This window comes from Cupressus sempervirens, chromosome 2 (assembly GCF_028749045.1).
Source record: "Cupressus sempervirens isolate cs-2001-9-10 chromosome 2, ASM2874904v1, whole genome shotgun sequence".
NCBI lineage: Eukaryota > Viridiplantae > Streptophyta > Pinopsida > Cupressales > Cupressaceae > Cupressus > Cupressus sempervirens.
In genome coordinates, this window is record NC_143119.1 from 568,273,341 (window position 1) to 568,289,603 (window position 16,263).

The window sequence follows — 16,263 nt, forward strand, 5'->3', positions numbered from 1 at the left end:
TATCAGCGCAAATCCCCCAACGAATCCCTAGCCTTGGACTCTCTCTTAGATCACCTTCTTCGATCACTCGACCAACGCAATTACGAAAGAGGCTTGGCAGCAGTTGCCATTCCATAGCACGTCTGTTCAGCAATTTCAAAGTTGATCTAATCGCGAGCCCTTGTCTAGCCATGAGGTGGGTGCTTGGGGCTCTAGCAATTTTTTGTGTGCCTATCATGGGTACAATGGGAGCTTTTATAACAAAAGCTCTCAGTGACCCTCCCCAATAGAATCAGTACTGGTGTTCACGAAAGACACGTTATTCAGATTTGGAATATTGGCACCAGCATCGTTTCTATTGGGAGGGTCGTGAGGCCATCCTGATTTTGCTATGCGAGGGCTCTCTCCCTAGAGTCATTCTCTACGCAACAACTTCTTTGGCAGAAATTTTTTAGAATGGTTCAGCATCGGTTGTCATTCCAATGGTGCCGTTGTGGTGGTTTCCTGGGCAACGATCTGAAGGGCGAGCCGTCGTCTAGCAGTTGGACTGCGCATCATGAGTGACAAGGGAGCCTATGTTATCGAAAGCTCCCCATGGCCATTCGATTAGAAGAGCCATTGCTTGTGTGAGCAAGGATGAATGCAGCCTCAGATTCCAAAGGAAATAAATGATGTCAGATCTATATAAGAGCGAAATGAAGTAGCAGTAGCCCGTTTGCTATGCGTGGCTCCCCAAAGTTGCTCTTCTTTCTCACTCCATTGCCACAATTTCGGGAGTTGTTCGATAGAAGTTGTCGTTCCAATGTGTCATTGTGGTTTTTTGGAGAGCGATGCTAAGGGAAGGAGCTTGTGTCTATAATTTGGGATGTTTGTGCGAGTCAGCAGGGGAGCTTCTCTTATCGGAACCTCTCTATGGCCTTTGTATAGAGACCCAGTGGTGACGATATCGATGGATGCGAGCCCTTGGATTCCAAATTTGTTCACAGCTAACATTGGTTTTTGTGAGAGATGGGCACAAAAGCACATCTCGATTTCTATGCGGGAGCTCCCTAAGGTTACCTCTGTGCCAACTCGATTGGCACAACATTGGGAATGGTTCGACAGCGGTTGTCATTCCAATGTGTCATCGAGGGATGTCTTGGAAAGTGGTCTTTCTTTCAAGGGCAAGCTCGCATCTAGCACTTGGATTGTGCGTCGCGTCACAAGTGAATGGGGAGATCTCTCTATGAATGGTGGCATGGTGATTGCAAGAGAAAATTGACTTAGTCAGAGCCATTGGCCTCGGGCCATTGTGATGGCCTTGCAATTTCTCTTTAATTGCAACCTATGTTTGCGCAGTAGCAGAGTTTGCATGTAAAGATGGGCCTTGTTCTTGAGAGTTCCAGGAGATTACCTCTGGAACTTTTGGATTGGGCCCCTTCAAGGTGAAATTTATCCAGTTGATTGGAAGAGCACGATGACCATTTCAGTCCCTTGGCTCCATGAACTCACATCTCCTAACCGATGATAATCTTTTGCTCCTCTTTCGACCTCATAAAAAATTGGGTCGTGAATGGCTGTTTGGTCAAAATTTTCAAGGATTTGGATTTTTAAGGCATTTGTCGGTGTGTTCACTAATTTCTAATGTAGAACGAGCCTTGCACTAATAGCTTATATAGGAGAGGTGGTTTCCGCGAGCCTCTCCCATGCCCCTCTCATTGATTCAACACTGGTGTCAAGGTAGATGGATATGTCTGATTTTGAAACGGTGGACGCCAACGTTGAATCAATTAGAGGGGCATGAAGACCACCCTCGAGGGCGCTATTCCTAGACTCTCCTTTAGATCATGTTTTCTTGTCACTCAGCCCATGCAATTTTGGAAAAAGGTTTGACAGCGCTTGCCAGCCCTCACCGCGTCTACTTGGTGATTTTAAAACTCGATCTAAAACGGGAGTCCTCGTCTAGCACCTCCATCCGGTGTTGCTCAAGTATTGCATAAATTTATGCCATCGGTGTGAATCCCCCAATGAATGCCTATTCTTGGACCTGATCTTAGATCACCTTCTTCGATCACTCGACTGACGCAATTATGGAAGACACTTGGCAGTGGTTGCCATTCTACACCGCGTCTGTTCTGCAATTTTGAAGTTGATCTAATGGCGAGCCCTTGTCTCTAGCCATGAGGTGGTTGCTTGGCACTCTAGCAAAAAATTTTGCATGCTATCATGGCTACAATGGGAGAGGTGGTTGCCACGAGCCTCTCTCGTGCCCCCCTCATTGATTCAACGCTGCTGTCAGGGCAGATGGATATGTCGGATTTTGAAACGGTAGACGCCGACATTGAATCAATTAGAGGGGCATGAAGCCCACCCTCGAGGGTGCTATTCTGGGACTCTCCTTTAGATCATGTTTTCTTGTCACTCAGTTGGTGCAATTTTGGAGAAAGGTTTGGCAGCACTTGCTAGCCCTCACTACGTCCACTTGGTGATTTTAAAACTCGATCTAAAATGGGAGCCCTCGTCTAGCACCTCCGTCTGGAGTTGCTCGGCTATTGCATAAATTTATGCCATCGGCACGAATCCCCCAATGAATGCCTACGCTTGGGCCCTTTCTTAGATCACCTTCTTTGATCAATCGACTAATACAATTACGGAAGAGACTTGGCAACGGTTGCCATTCTACACCGCGTCTGTTCTGCGATTTTGAAGTTGATCTAATGGCGAGCCCTTGTCTATAGCCATGAGGTGGGTGCTTGGTGCTCTAGCAAAATTTTTTGCGTGCCTATCGCGGCCACAATGGGAGAGGTTGTTGCCACGAGCCTCTCCTATGCCCCCCTCATTGATTCAATGCCGCTGTCAGGGCGGATGGATATGTCAGATTCTAAAACGGTGGACGTCGACGTTGAATCAATTAGAGGGGCATGAAGCCCACCCTCTAGCGTACTATTCTTGGACTCTCCTTTAGATCATGTTTTCTTGTCACTCAGCTGGCGCAATTTTAGAAAAAGGTTTGGCAGTGGTTGCCAGCCCTCACCGCGTCTACTTGGTGATTTTAAAACTCGATCTAAAACAGGAGCCCTCTTCTAGCACCTCTGTCCCGTGTTGCTCAGGTATTGCATAAATTTATGCCTTCGGCTCAAATCCCCCAATGAATTCCTATGCTTGGACCCTCTCTTAGATCACCTTCTTTGATCACTCGACCGACGCAATTAGGGAAGAGACTTAGCAGCAGTTGCCATTCTACACCGCGTCTATTCTGTGATTTTGAAGTTGATCTAATGGCGAGGCCTTGTCTATAGCCATGAGGTAGGTGCTTGGCGCTCTAGCAAAATTTTTTGCATGCCTATCGTGGCTACAATGGGAGAGGTGGTTGCCACGAGCCTCTCCTGTGCCCCCCTCATTGATTCAACGTAGCTGTCAGGGCGGATGGATATGTCAGATTTTGAAATGGTGGATGCCGATGTTGAATCAATTAGAGGGGCATGAAGCCCACCCTTGTGCATGCTATACCTGGAATCTCCTTTAGATCATGTTTTCTTGTCACTCAGCTAGTGCAATTTTAGAAAAAGGTTTGGCAGCCATTGCCAGCCCTCATCGCGTCTACTTGGTGATTTTAAAACTTGATCTAAAATGGGAGCCCTCGTCTAGCACCTCCGTCCGGTGTTGCTCGGGTGTTGCATAAATTTATGCGATCAGCGCGAATCCCCCAAAACATTCCTATGCTTGGACCCTCTCTTAGATCACCTTCTTCGATCACTCAACCGACGCAATTACAGAAGAGACTTGGTAGCGGTTGCCATTCTACACCGCGTCTATTCTGCGATTTTGAAGTTGATCTAATGGTGAGCCCTTGTCTATAGCCATGAGGTGGGTTTTTTGGCGCTCTAGCAAAAAATTTTGCGTGCCTATTGCAGCTACAATGGGAGAGGTGGTTGCTGCGAGCCTCTCCCATGCCCCCCTCATTGATTCAACGCCGCTGTCAGGGCGGATGGATATGTCAGATTTTGAAACGGTGGACGCCGACGTTGAATCAATTAGAGGGGCATGAAGCCCACGCTCGAGGGTGCTATTCCTAGACTCTCCTTTAGATCATGTTATCTTGTCACTCAGTTGGTGCAATTTTGGAGAAAGTTTTGGCAGTGCTTGCCAGCCCTTCTTCGATCACTCGATCGACATAATTATGGAAGAGATTTCACAACGGTTGCCATTCTACAGTGCGTCTGTTCTGCGATTTTGAAGTTGATCTAATGGCGAGCCCTTGTCTCTAGCCATGAGGTGGGTGCTTGGCACTCTAGCAAAAATTTTTGTGTGCCTATCGCGGCTACAATGGGAAGCTTTGATAAAAAAAGCTCTCGGTGACCCTCCCCAATAGAATCGGTGCTAGTGTTTGAGAAAGACACGTTATTCGGATTTTGAATATTGGCACCAGCATCGTTTCTATTGGAAGGGCCGTGAAGCCATCCCGATTTTTCTATGCAAGTGCTCTCTCCCCAGAGTTGTTCTCTTCGCAACAACTTCTTTGGCACAAAATTTTTGGAATGGTTTGGCAGTGGTTGTCATTCCAATGGTGCCATTGTGGTGGTTGCCTGGGCAGCGATCTGAAGGGCGAGCCATCGTCTAGTAGTTGGACTGCGCATCACGAGTGACAAGGGAGCCTTTATTATTGAAAGCTCCCTGTGGCCATTCAATCAGAAGAGCCATTGCTCGTGTGGGCAAGGACGAATGCACCTTGGATTCCAAACAAAATTTGCGACATCGGATCTATATATTTGAGGGGAATGAAGGAGCAGCCCGTTTGCTATGTGCCTCTCACCAAAGCTGCTCTTCTCTCTCACTCCATTGCCACAATTTTGGGAGTTGTTCGACAGTGGTTGTCATTCCAATGTGCCATTGTGGTGATCTGGAGAGCGATGCTAAGGGTGGGAGCTTGTGTCTAGAATTTGGGATGTTTGTGCGAGTGAGCAGGGGGACTTCTCTTCTTGAAACCTCTCCGTGGCCTTTGTATATAGATCCAGTGCCGACGATATCGATGGATGCGAGCCCTTGGATTCCAAATTTGTTCACAGCTAACATTGGTCTTTGTGAGAGATGGGTACAAAAGCACATACCGATTTCTACGCGGGAACTCCCCAAGGTCACCTCTATGCCAACTCGACCGGCACAACATTGGGAATGGTTCGACAGCGGTTGTCATTCCAATGTGTCATCGGGGGATGCTTTGGAAAGTGGCCTTTCTAGGGAGAGCTCGCGTCTAGCACTTGGATTGTGCATCGCATCACAAGTGAATGGGGAGATCTCTCTGTGAACGGTGGCATGGTGATTGCAAGAGAAAATTGACTTAGTCAGAGCATTGGCCTCGGGCCATTGTGACGGCCTTCCAATTTCTCTTTAATTGCAACCTATGTTTGTGCAATAGAAAAGTTTGCATGTAAGATGGGCCTTGTTCTTGAGAGTTCCAGGAGGTGACCTCCGAAACTTTTGGATTGGGCCCCTTCAAGGTGAAATTCATCTAGTTGATCGGATGAAGCTTGATGTGCTTGTATCTATTTCGAGATGGTTATGATGGTCATTAATCTGTGGCGGTGAGTATATCCCATTCGGTAATCGTAATGGTGGAGCTGGTGGGAAGTACTTGTCACTTTGTTTTGTTGGATATACCCTATATGTAGGTGTCTGCATGGCTTGCAACACACTGCACATTTGGTGTTCGATTCTAAGATGCGCTTGTTGCTGAGTGTGCATGGAGTTGTATCTTTTAGCCAAGGGCTCTGTCTCAATGGCACGTTCTATCATTGCATTTTTATCTTGCCCAGACGGAAAGAAGGAAAGAGATGGTTACACGGGTGCATTGCTCAATGTCCCTAATTTCATCAAGGGTCCACTCTCCACCCTAAGTTTTTGCTGATTGGTAGAGCCTTGGGATTGAGAGGGGGGCCAGCGAAAGGTTTGGTTGCCACATAATTTATTCGCTAGTGCATTCTCAGTGCATGCTTGCCTCTTCACTGTCTCATCCTACAGAAGTGCATTTCACTATCGTGATAGCCTTTGTGGTCTGGGCTAGTAGAAGCGTAGAGCTTTACCAATAATTTTTGTTTGGATGCGGAAACTCTCCATGCCCTGTCCTACCCTGTGCGATCCGAATGGCTGCGGCTCATGAGTTCTGTGGGAGATAACTCTTCAGCTCCCCCCTAAAGAGAGCATTCAGTGCTTGCATTGTGTGGAAAAAAAGCCCAAGGCGCTTCATCTCTCTTTAGATGCAAAATTCTGGGAGGGCTTGTTGAAGTATGGCCGTTTGTATAGGGTGCACCAAAAAGCGTGTAGGGGGCATATGCCTAGGAAATGGATGTCTCTGAGTGTCCTTACTCGGTCACGTGCGTGGTGTACATCTTTGCATTATGACTCCAATGCGAGCATTTGTGATTCTAGCATTTTGGGGGAACGAGTTTCATACGAGATGTTCTTCTCAGGCTCCTGCAAACCAGAGTGCTCGTCTTTGCAATGCTCCGACAAGTGCAGGCCCAACGTGTCTGTTTAGGGGAAGAAATCGCATGAATGCTTTTTGCCAAGATGTGGGTGCTCGAGGGTGGGTTCCCTCGCGATGCAGTTCTTCGATATGTGCATGTGCATGAGATTCAAGCTTGTCCAACAATGCTAGTGTGAGTGTTTACCTGTAGGAACTTTTCTATACCTGCGCTGGCAGATCATGTGTCATGGGGAATGGATAGTGAGGCTGTGCTGGGAAAGGAGAAATTTTCAAGAGGTTAGACATGTCCGTGTATGTGGGCAGGCTCTCATCACCTATAAATGTGCAGAGGGGGTGTTATACACGATGCCCTTGAGCAGCCTTATAATTGAGGTGGTCGTGTGCACAGTGATGCCCCCGCCAATCGCATAACTAGTGATGTTTTTGACTCATACGACCCTTCACCCTTCAGCACGGTGGTCTCCGTTGGCACTTTAGCAACCAGCTCTTCGTCGTGGGAAAAAAATTGTTGTGATCGAGAAGGATTTTATCTGTGTGGGTGCACCTCAATAGGCATGTAGGAGGCATATGCCTAGGAAATGGATGTCTCTGAGTGGCCTTACAATTGAAGTGGCTACATGCACGATGCATCTTGTACAGACTCGAGGCTTCTTTCCGAGTAGTGGCGACAGCGAGTTCGAGGGTAAAGGGTTCCGTACAGGATGTTCTTCCTAGGTGCCTGTGAACCGAGGCTCCCTGTTTGGCCCTCTCCAGTCGATGATGGGACACTTTTCTCTTGTGTGAAATCTTTGAGCATTACGAGTCCTGCATGTGTTGTGAATGTCATTCTTGTTGCTTGTGCGGCGGATTATGTTTGGATGCATGATGGAGTGAATGCAAATTTTGGTTTCCCATCACGGCGGGCATCCCTTGGTTGTAGTAGGTCTTGGGGGTCCCCTTGTTTTTAGAAGCTACCTGGTCGATCCTGCCAGTAGTCATATGCTTGTCTTAAAGATTAAGCCATGCATGTCTAAGTATGAACTATTTTGAACTATGAAACTGCAGATGGCTCATTAAATTAGTTATAGTTTCTTTGATGGTACTTTGCTACTCGGATAACTATAGTAATTCTAGAGCTAATACATGCACCAAATCCTGACTCTCGAAAGGGATGCATTTATTAGATAAAAGGTCAGCGCGAGCTCGCCTGCTATTCTAGTGATTCATGATAACTCAACGGATCGCACGGCCTTTGTGTTGGCGACGCTTCATTCAAATTTCTGCCCTATCAACTTTTGATGGTAGGATAGAGGCCTACCATGGTGGTGATGGGTGACAGAGAATTAGGGTTCAATTCCAGAGAGGGAGCCTGAGAAATGGCTACCACATCCAAGGAAGGTAGCAGGCGTGCAAATTACCCAATCCTGACATGGGGAGGTAGTGACAATAAATAACAATACTGGGCTCATCGAGTCTAGTAATTGGAATGAGTACAATATAAATCCCTTAATGAGGATCCATTGGAGGGCAAGTCTGGTGCTAGCAGCCGCGGTAATTCTAGCTCCAATAGCGTGTATTTAAGTTGTTGCAGTTAAAAAGCTCGTAGTTGGACCTTGGGTCATCACGGTCGGTCTGCCTTCTGGGTGTGCACTGGCCCTCGCGTCCCTTCTACCGGCAGCGTGTTCCTGGCCTTAATTGGCTGGGTCACAATTTCAGCACCATTACTTTGAAAAAATTAGAGTGCTCAAAGAAAGCCTACGCTTTGAATACATTAGCATGGAATAACGCGATAGGAGTCTGGTCTTGTTCCATTGTCCTTCGGGCCCAGAGTAATGATTAATAGGGACTGTCAGGGGCATTCGTATTTCATTGTCAGAGGTGAAATTCTTGGATTTATGGAAGACGAACCACTGCGAAAGCATTTTCCAAGGATGTTTTCATTAATCAAGAACGAAAGTTGGGGGCTCGAAGATGATCAGATACTATCCTAGTCTCAACCATAAATGATGCCGACCAAGGATCGGTGGATGTTTCTCTAAGGACTCCGCCAGCACCTTCTGAGAAATCAGAGTGTTTGGGTTCTGGGGGGAGTATGGTCGCAAGGCTAAAACTTAAAGGAATTGACGGAAGGGCACCACTATGAGTGGAGCCTGGGGCTTAATTTGACTCAACACGAGGAAACTTACCAGGTCCAGACATAGTAAGGATTGACAGATTGAGAGCTCTTTCTTGATTCAATGGGTGGTGGTGCATGGCCGTTCTTAGTTGGTGGAGCGATTTGTCTGTTTAATTCCATTAACGAATGAGACCTCAGCCTGCTAACTAGCTACGCAAAGGTTCCCCTTCACGACTAGCTTCTTAGAGGGACTATGGCCTCCTAGGCCATGGAAGTTTGAGGCAATAACAGGTCTGTGATGCCCTTAGATGTTCTGGGCCACATGCACGCTACACTGATGCAAACAACGAGTTTCTCTCCCTGGGCCGAAAGGTTTGGGAAATCTTCTCAAATTGCATCGTGATGGGGATAGACCATTACAATTATTGATCTTCAACAAGGAATTCCTAGTAAGCGCGAGTCATCAGCTCGCGTTGACTACGTCCCTGCCCTTTGTACACACTGCCCGTGGCTCCTACCGATTGAATGATCCAGTGAAGTGTTCAGATCACGGCGACGATGGCGGTTCCTGTCGGAGACATCGCGAGAAGTTCACTGAACCTTATCATTTAGAGGAAGGAGAAGTCGTAACAAGGTTACCGTAGGTGAACCTGCGATAGGATGATTGTTAGTTCGAGACCTTGAATCGTGTAGGGGATGGAGCTGGCCTCCTCCCCGCCCTTGAAATCTCAGCGACGTGCGGAGACTCGGCCCTGCAGCGATGTGCTAGATGGCCAAGCTATGGGTCCAGCACTGTCGAGGTTGAGGGTCACATCGAATGCCCATGATCGAAAGCGTGGATTCCCCGCGAGGTGAAGAAGAGACTCAGATGCAATCTGGATTAGGATTTCATGGTCTGATCACGTGCGCGGCGCTGTGCTCGGAATCCATCATTTTGATGGCGGCAAGTCGAGACTGCCTACCGCAACCCCCCGTTGCCTTGCCCAGGTGTGTTGACTCGTCGCTTGGAGTGTTCTATGTTTAGGATGGGTGCACTCGCATGATTTGCAGGGCAAGGGCCCCGTCTGCTGACATAGCTCTCCCATGCGTCACCTCCCACCTTTGCGAGGTGATGCGGCAGGGACACACCACAACGTTCCTTGTCACACCCATTGGGTGCTTGGGGTTCAGGATGTGTCAACACCCAACACACGGGTGCATCACGCACCTAAGAAATCCAAAGAACGAAGCACAAGCCAGCGCGCTTGGGTCGTTGAAAGACAAAAGCAAAACAAAATCATGACTCTCAGCAACAGATATCTCGGCTCTCACCACGATGAAGAATGTAGCGAAATGCGATACTTAGTGTGAATTGCAGAATCCCGTGAATCATCAAGTCTTTGAATGCAAGTTGCTTCCGAGGCCTCGACCAAGGGCATGTCTGCTTGGGTGTCGCACTAAAAAATTTTGCCCTCCCCAGCGAGGAACTTTATTCTGGGCTCAACGGCCCACTGCAGTGCGGGCATTGCTGCATCTCTACTGCATCCCCAAGTTAGGTGTGAGTACCCATTGAGTTTAAGCATATCAATAAGCGGAGGAAAAGAAACTTACCAGGATTCCCCTAGTAACGGCGAGCGAACCAGGAAGATCCCAGCATGAAAATCGACGACCGCGACTGTCGAATTGTAGTTTGTAGAAGCATCCTTAGCGACGAACCAGGCCCAAGTCCCCTGGAAGGGGGCGCCGGAGAGGGTGAGAGCCCCGTCGGGCCCAGACCCTGTCGCACCACAAGGCGCTGTCGATGAGTCGGGTTGTTTGGGAATGCAGCCCTAATCGGGTGGTAAATTCTATCCAAGGCTAAATACGGGCGAGAGATCGATAGCGAACAAGTACTGCAAGGGAAAGATGAAAAGGACTTTGAAAAGAGAGTTAAAGAGTAATTGAAATTGCCGAGAGGGAAGCAGATGGAGGCCAGCGATGTGCCCCGGTTAGATGCGGAACGGTGTGAGCCAGTCCGCCGCTCGGTAAGGGGGATGTACCAACACAGGCTATCGCGACAGCACAAGCGCAACCTTCTGGTCGCACAAATAATTCCGTTACGGTGGTCGAGGAGCGAAGAGTGCACCTTTACGATGGGCTCTCGGGCACCTGTGCGCTCATGGCGCTGGCCAATAGGCTTTCCATCCGACCTGTCTTAAAACACGGACCAAGGAGTCTAACATGTGTGCGAGTTGGGGGGTTGGGAAAATCCGTGAGGTACAAGGAAGCTGACTGGCGAGATCCCCTCTCGGGGGGTGCACCACCGACCGACCCTGATCTTCTATGAAGGGTTCGAGTGCGAGCACACCTGTTGGGACCCAAAAGATGGTGAACTATGCCTGAGCAGGGCGAAGCCAGAGGAAACTCTGGTGGAGGCCCGCAGTGATACTGATGTGCAAATCATTCGTTCGACTTGGGTATAGGGGCGAAAGACTAATCAAACCATCTAGTAGCTAGTTTCCTTTGAAGTTTCCCTCAGGATAGCTGGAGCTCACGTGCGAGTTTTATCAAGTAAAGCAAATGATTAGAGGCATCGGGGGTGTAACGCCCTCGACCTATTCTCAAACTTTAAATAGGTAAGTTGTCGCGGCTACTCTGTTGAGCCGCACCACGAAATTGCGAGCTCCAAGTGGGCTATTTTTGGTAAGCAGAACTGGCGATGCGGGATGAACCGAAAGTCGAGTTACAGTGCAAAATTGCGTGCTAACCCAGATCCCACAAAGGGTGTTGGTTGATTAAGATAGCAGTACAGTGGTCATGGAAGTCGAAATCTGCTAAGGAGTGTGTAACAACTCACCTGCCGAATCAACTAGCCCTGAAAATGGATGGCGCTGAAGCGCGCAACCTATACTCAGTCGTCGGGGCAAGTGCCAGGCTCTGAAATTATAGGAGGACATGGGGGTTGTTGTGAAACCTTGGGCGTGTGCCTGGGTGGACCAGCCCCCGGTGCAGATCTTGGTGGTAGTAGCAAATATTCAAATGAGAACTTTGAAGACTGAAGTGGGGAAAGGTTCCATGTGAACAGCACTTGGACATGGGTTAGTCAATCCTAAGAGATGGGGAAACCCTATTTCAAGGGTGCACTTTGCACGATCATCGAAAGGGAATCAGGTTAATATTCCTGAATCGGGATGTGGCGGAGGACGACAACGTTAGGAAATTTGGAGACGTCGGCGAGGGCCTCAGGAAGAGTTATCTTTTCTTTTTAATAGCCTGCCCACCTTGAAATCGGTTCAACCGGAGATAGGGTCCAGCAGCTGGAAGAGCACCGCACATCCTGCGGTGTTCGATGCGCCTTTGGCAACCCTTGAAAATCTAGAGGATCGAGTACCGCTCATGCCCGATCGTACTCATAACCGCATCAGGTCTCCAAGGTGAACAACCTCTGGTCAAAAGAACAATGTAGGTAAGGGAAGTTGGCAAAATGGATCTGTAACTTCAGGAAAAGGATTGGCTCTGAGGGCTGGGCCTAGGGGTCTATGCCCCAAACTCCTGGGCTATTGGCAGCCTGCTCGAGCTGCTCCTACGGCGAGGGCGGGCTGTCGCATGCCGATCAGGCGACGGACGCAGGACACCCCCTTCGGAGGGCTTTCCCTAGGCGGCAAACAGTCGACTCAGAACTGGTACGAACAAGGGGAATCTGACTGTTTAATTAAAACAAAGCATTGTGATTGTCCCTACGGATGCTGATGCAATGTGATTTCTGCCCAGTGCTCTGAATGTCAAAGTGAAGAAATTAAACCAAGCGCGGGTAAATGGCGGGAGTAACTATGACTCTCTTAAGGTAGCCAAATGCCTCATCATCTAATTAGTGACATGCATGAATGGATTAATGAGATTCCCACTATCCCTATCTACTATCTAGCGAAACCACAACCAAGGGAATGGGCTTGGCAAAATCAGCGGGGAAAGAAGACCCTGTTGAGCTTGACTCTAGTCCGACTTTGTGAAATGACTTGAGAGGTGTAGAATAAGTGGGAGCTCTCGGGCGCAAGTGAAATACCACTGCTTTTAATGTTATTTTACTTATTTTGCGAGGCAAAGATAGGGAAATGCCCCTATTTTTGGCCTTAAGGTGCGTCTAGGCACGCTGATCCGGGCGGAAGACATTGTCAGGTGGGGAGTTTGGCTGGGGTGGCACATCTGTTAAAAGATAACGCAAGTGTCCTAAGATGAGCTCAACGAGAATAGAAATCTCGTGTGGAACAAAAGGGTAAAAGCTCATTTGATTTTGATTTTCAGTATGAATACAAACCATGAAAGCGTGGCCTATCGATCCTTTAGACTTTTAGAATTTGAAGCTAGAGGTGTCAGAAAAGTTACCACAAGGATAACTGGCTTGTGGCAGCCAAGCGTTCATAGCGACGTTGCTTTTTGATCCTTCGATGTTGGCGCTTCCTATCATTGTGAAGTAAAATTCACCAAGTGTTGGATTGTTCACCCACCTATAGGGAACGTGAGCTGGGTTTAGACCGTCGTGAGACAGGTTAGTTTTACCCTACTGATGATCTGCGTCGTGATAGTAATTCAACTTAGTACAAGAGGAACTGTTGATTCACACATTTGGTCATCACGCTTGGTTGAAAAGCTAGTGGCACAAAGCTACCATGTGTTGGATTATGACTGAACGCCTCTAAGTCAGAATCCACACTAGATGCGATGCATATCTCTCTCCGGCTGCATCGCGACCCACAGTAGGGGTGCTCTTGCAATCCCAGGGGCCTGTGTCATTGGCCATCTCCAATCGGCGCACTAGCCCATTGGAGCAACCTTGGATATTAATTTCAATCAATTGGCGAGAAGAATCTTTTGCAGATGACTTAAATAAGCGATGGGGTATTGTAAGTGGCAGAGTGGCCTTGCTGCCATGATCCACTGAGATTCAGCCCTCTGTCACCTCGATTCGTAAAACTTTTTTTGACTCTGAGGTGGGTGGGGTTTCTAATTTGCACGAGGGCGAGAAAATCTCCCAAGTGTCAAATTCCAGGTGGGCGTGGGGTTTGCAAGGTTTTTTCTTGCGAGCTCGTAACAATCTCTCAGGTGCCAAATTCCCGGCGGGTGGGGTTTGCAATTTGTGCGAGTGCAGGAAAATCTTCCAAGTGCAAAATTTTGAGCGGGTGGGGTTTGCAATTTTTTGCGAGGGCAGGAAAACTCTCCCAGGTGCCAATTCTTCAAGTCCGTTCATCAAGTCACTAGAACAAGTACTCTAACCAAGTTGACTCTTTGAGTTCGTTCATCAAGTCACCCCACCAAGTACTCCTAGCAAGTCGACTCTTTAAGTCTGTTCATCAGTTCACCCCGCCAAGTACTCTCACCAAGTTGACTCTTTAAGTCTTCTCATCAAGTCGAGCTACCAAGTACTCTCACCAAGTCGACTCTCTGAGTCCGTTCATCAATTCACCCCACCAAGTACTCTAACCAGGTCAATTTTTCAAGTGCGTTCATCAAGTCACCCCACCAAGTACTCTCACCAAGTTGACTCTTTAAGTCCTTTCATCAAGTCACCCCACCAGGTCAACTATTTAAGTCCGTTCATCAAGTCACCAGAACAAGTACTCTCACCAAGTCGACTCTTTATGTCCCTTCATCAAGTCACCCCACCAGGTACTCCCACCAAGTCGAATCTTTAAGTCCATTCATCAGTTCACCCTGCCAAGTACTCTCACCAAGTCGACCCTTTAAGTTCTTTCATCAAGTCACCCCACCAAGTACTCTCACCAAGTCAACTCTTTAAGTCCTTTCATCAAGTGACCCCACCAAGTCGACTCTTTAAGTCTGTTCATCAAGTCACCAGAACAAGTACCAGTTCGGCCAACCAAGTACTCCCACCAAGTCGATTCTTTAAGTTCGTTCATCAGTTCACCTTGCCAAGTACTCTCACCAAGTGGACTCTTTAAGTATGCTCATCAAGTCAAGCCACCAAGTACTCTCAGCAAGTTGAATCTTTGAGTCTGTTCATCAAGTCACCCCACCAAGTACTTTAACCAAGTCGATTCTTCAAGTGCGCTCATCAATTCACCCCACCAAGTACTCTCACCAAGTCAACTCTTTAAGTTTTTTCATCAAGTCGCCCCACCAAGTACTCTCACCAATTCAACTCTTTAGGTCTGTCCATAGAGTCACCCCACCAAGTCGACCCTTCAAGTGCATTAATCAAGTCACCCCACCAAGTTGACTCTTTAAGTTCATTCATCAAGTCACCCTGCCAGGTCAGCCAACAAATTACTCTCACCAAGTCGACTCTTTAAGTTCTTTCATCAAGTCACCTCGCCAGGTCGGCCCACCAAGTGGACTCTTTAAGTTCGTTCATGAAGTCAATCTGCCAAGTCAGCCCACAAGGTCGACTCTTTAAGTTTATTCATCAAGTCACCTCGCTAGGTCACCCCACCAAGTACTCTCACCAAGTTGACTCTTTAAGTTTGCTCATCAAGTCACCTTGCCAGGTCGGCCCACCAAGTACTCTCACCAGGTCAACTCTTTAGGTTTGTTCATCAAGCAACCCCGCCAAGTACTCTCACAAAGTCAACTCTCTAAGTTCGTTCATCAAGTCGCTCTGCCAAGTCGGCCCACCAAGTACTCTCACCAAGTCAACCCTTTAAGTTTGGTCATCAAGTCACCCCGCCAGGTCAGCCCACCAAGTACTCTCAAAAAGTTGACTCTTTAGGTTAGTTCGTCAATTCACCCCGCCAGCTCGGCCCACCAAGTTCTCTCACCAAGTTGACTCTTTAAGTTCGTTCATCAAGTCACCCCGCCAGTTTGACCCACCAAGCACTCTCGCAAAGTTGACTCTCTAAGTTCATTCATCGAGTCACCCTACTACGTCAGCACACCAAGTACTCTCACCAAGTCATCCCGCTAGTTCGACCCACCGATTCAACTCTTTAAGTTCATTCATCAAGTCACCCAACCAAGTCAGCCCAGCAAGTTGACTCTTTAAGTTCGTTCATCAAGTCACATGACCAGGGCAGCCCACCGAGTACTCTCACCAAGTCGACTCTTTAAGTTAGTTCATCAAGTCACCTTGCTAGGTCGGCCCACCAAGTACTCTCACCAAGTCGACTCTTTAAGTTTGTTCATCAAGTCACCCTACTAGGTCAGCCCACCAAGTCAACTCTTTAAGTTCATAAAATGGGTACCCGAGCCATTCTACTTGAGTCATAATTCTCAAATCGGGTAGCTTCCGATATAAAATGGTCGTTGAGCCATTCTAGTCGATCTCAAAAAATTCATCAATTTACCCCCCTGACTGATATAATCAAATCACCTAACCAATGCCAATCTTTTTCTCCGTTGACAACCGCATGAAAAATGGGGTCATAGATGGCTATTCAGTCACATTTTTCATTGAATTAGGTTTTAAGGTACTTGTGCACTAAATGTACATTTCTGATGTAGAGTAAGGCTTGCACTAATAGCTTATATAGGGGAGGTAGTGTGCTTTAAAAATGGTGGGCGAGCCAGCCTAGCTGAGCCAATCTGGACGAGCCATGCTGGCCGACCCGATCTGGCTGAGCCATGCTGGCCGAGCTGATCTGGGTGAGCCATGCTGGCTGAGCCGATTTGGATGAGCCATTCTGGCCGAGCTGATCTGGGTGAGCCATGTTGGCCGACCTGATTTGATCGAGCTCCAAAAATGGTGTCGTGGATGGCTGTTTGGTCACATTTTTCATTGAATTGGGTTTTAAGGTACTTGTGCACTGAATGTACA

The 16,263-nt window shown here is 47.9% G+C and overlaps 3 non-coding genes across 3 annotated transcripts; all 3 read left to right on the plus strand.

The window, feature by feature from the left end:
• The first annotated feature begins 7,393 nt into the window (after positions 1–7,393).
• On the plus strand, positions 7,394–9,204 carry LOC149574624 (18S ribosomal RNA). The gene has a single exon (XR_016360655.1). It is a non-coding gene; the product is annotated as an 18S ribosomal RNA (ribosomal RNA).
• Positions 9,205–9,817: 613 nt separating this feature from the next.
• LOC149574625 (5.8S ribosomal RNA) lies at positions 9,818–9,971 on the plus strand. Its single transcript, XR_016361266.1, has one exon. It is a non-coding gene; the product is annotated as a 5.8S ribosomal RNA (ribosomal RNA).
• Positions 9,972–10,058: 87 nt separating this feature from the next.
• On the plus strand, positions 10,059–13,462 carry LOC149574626 (25S ribosomal RNA). Its single transcript, XR_016361002.1, has one exon. It is a non-coding gene; the product is annotated as a 25S ribosomal RNA (ribosomal RNA).
• The last annotated feature ends 2,801 nt before the right edge of the window (positions 13,463–16,263 follow it).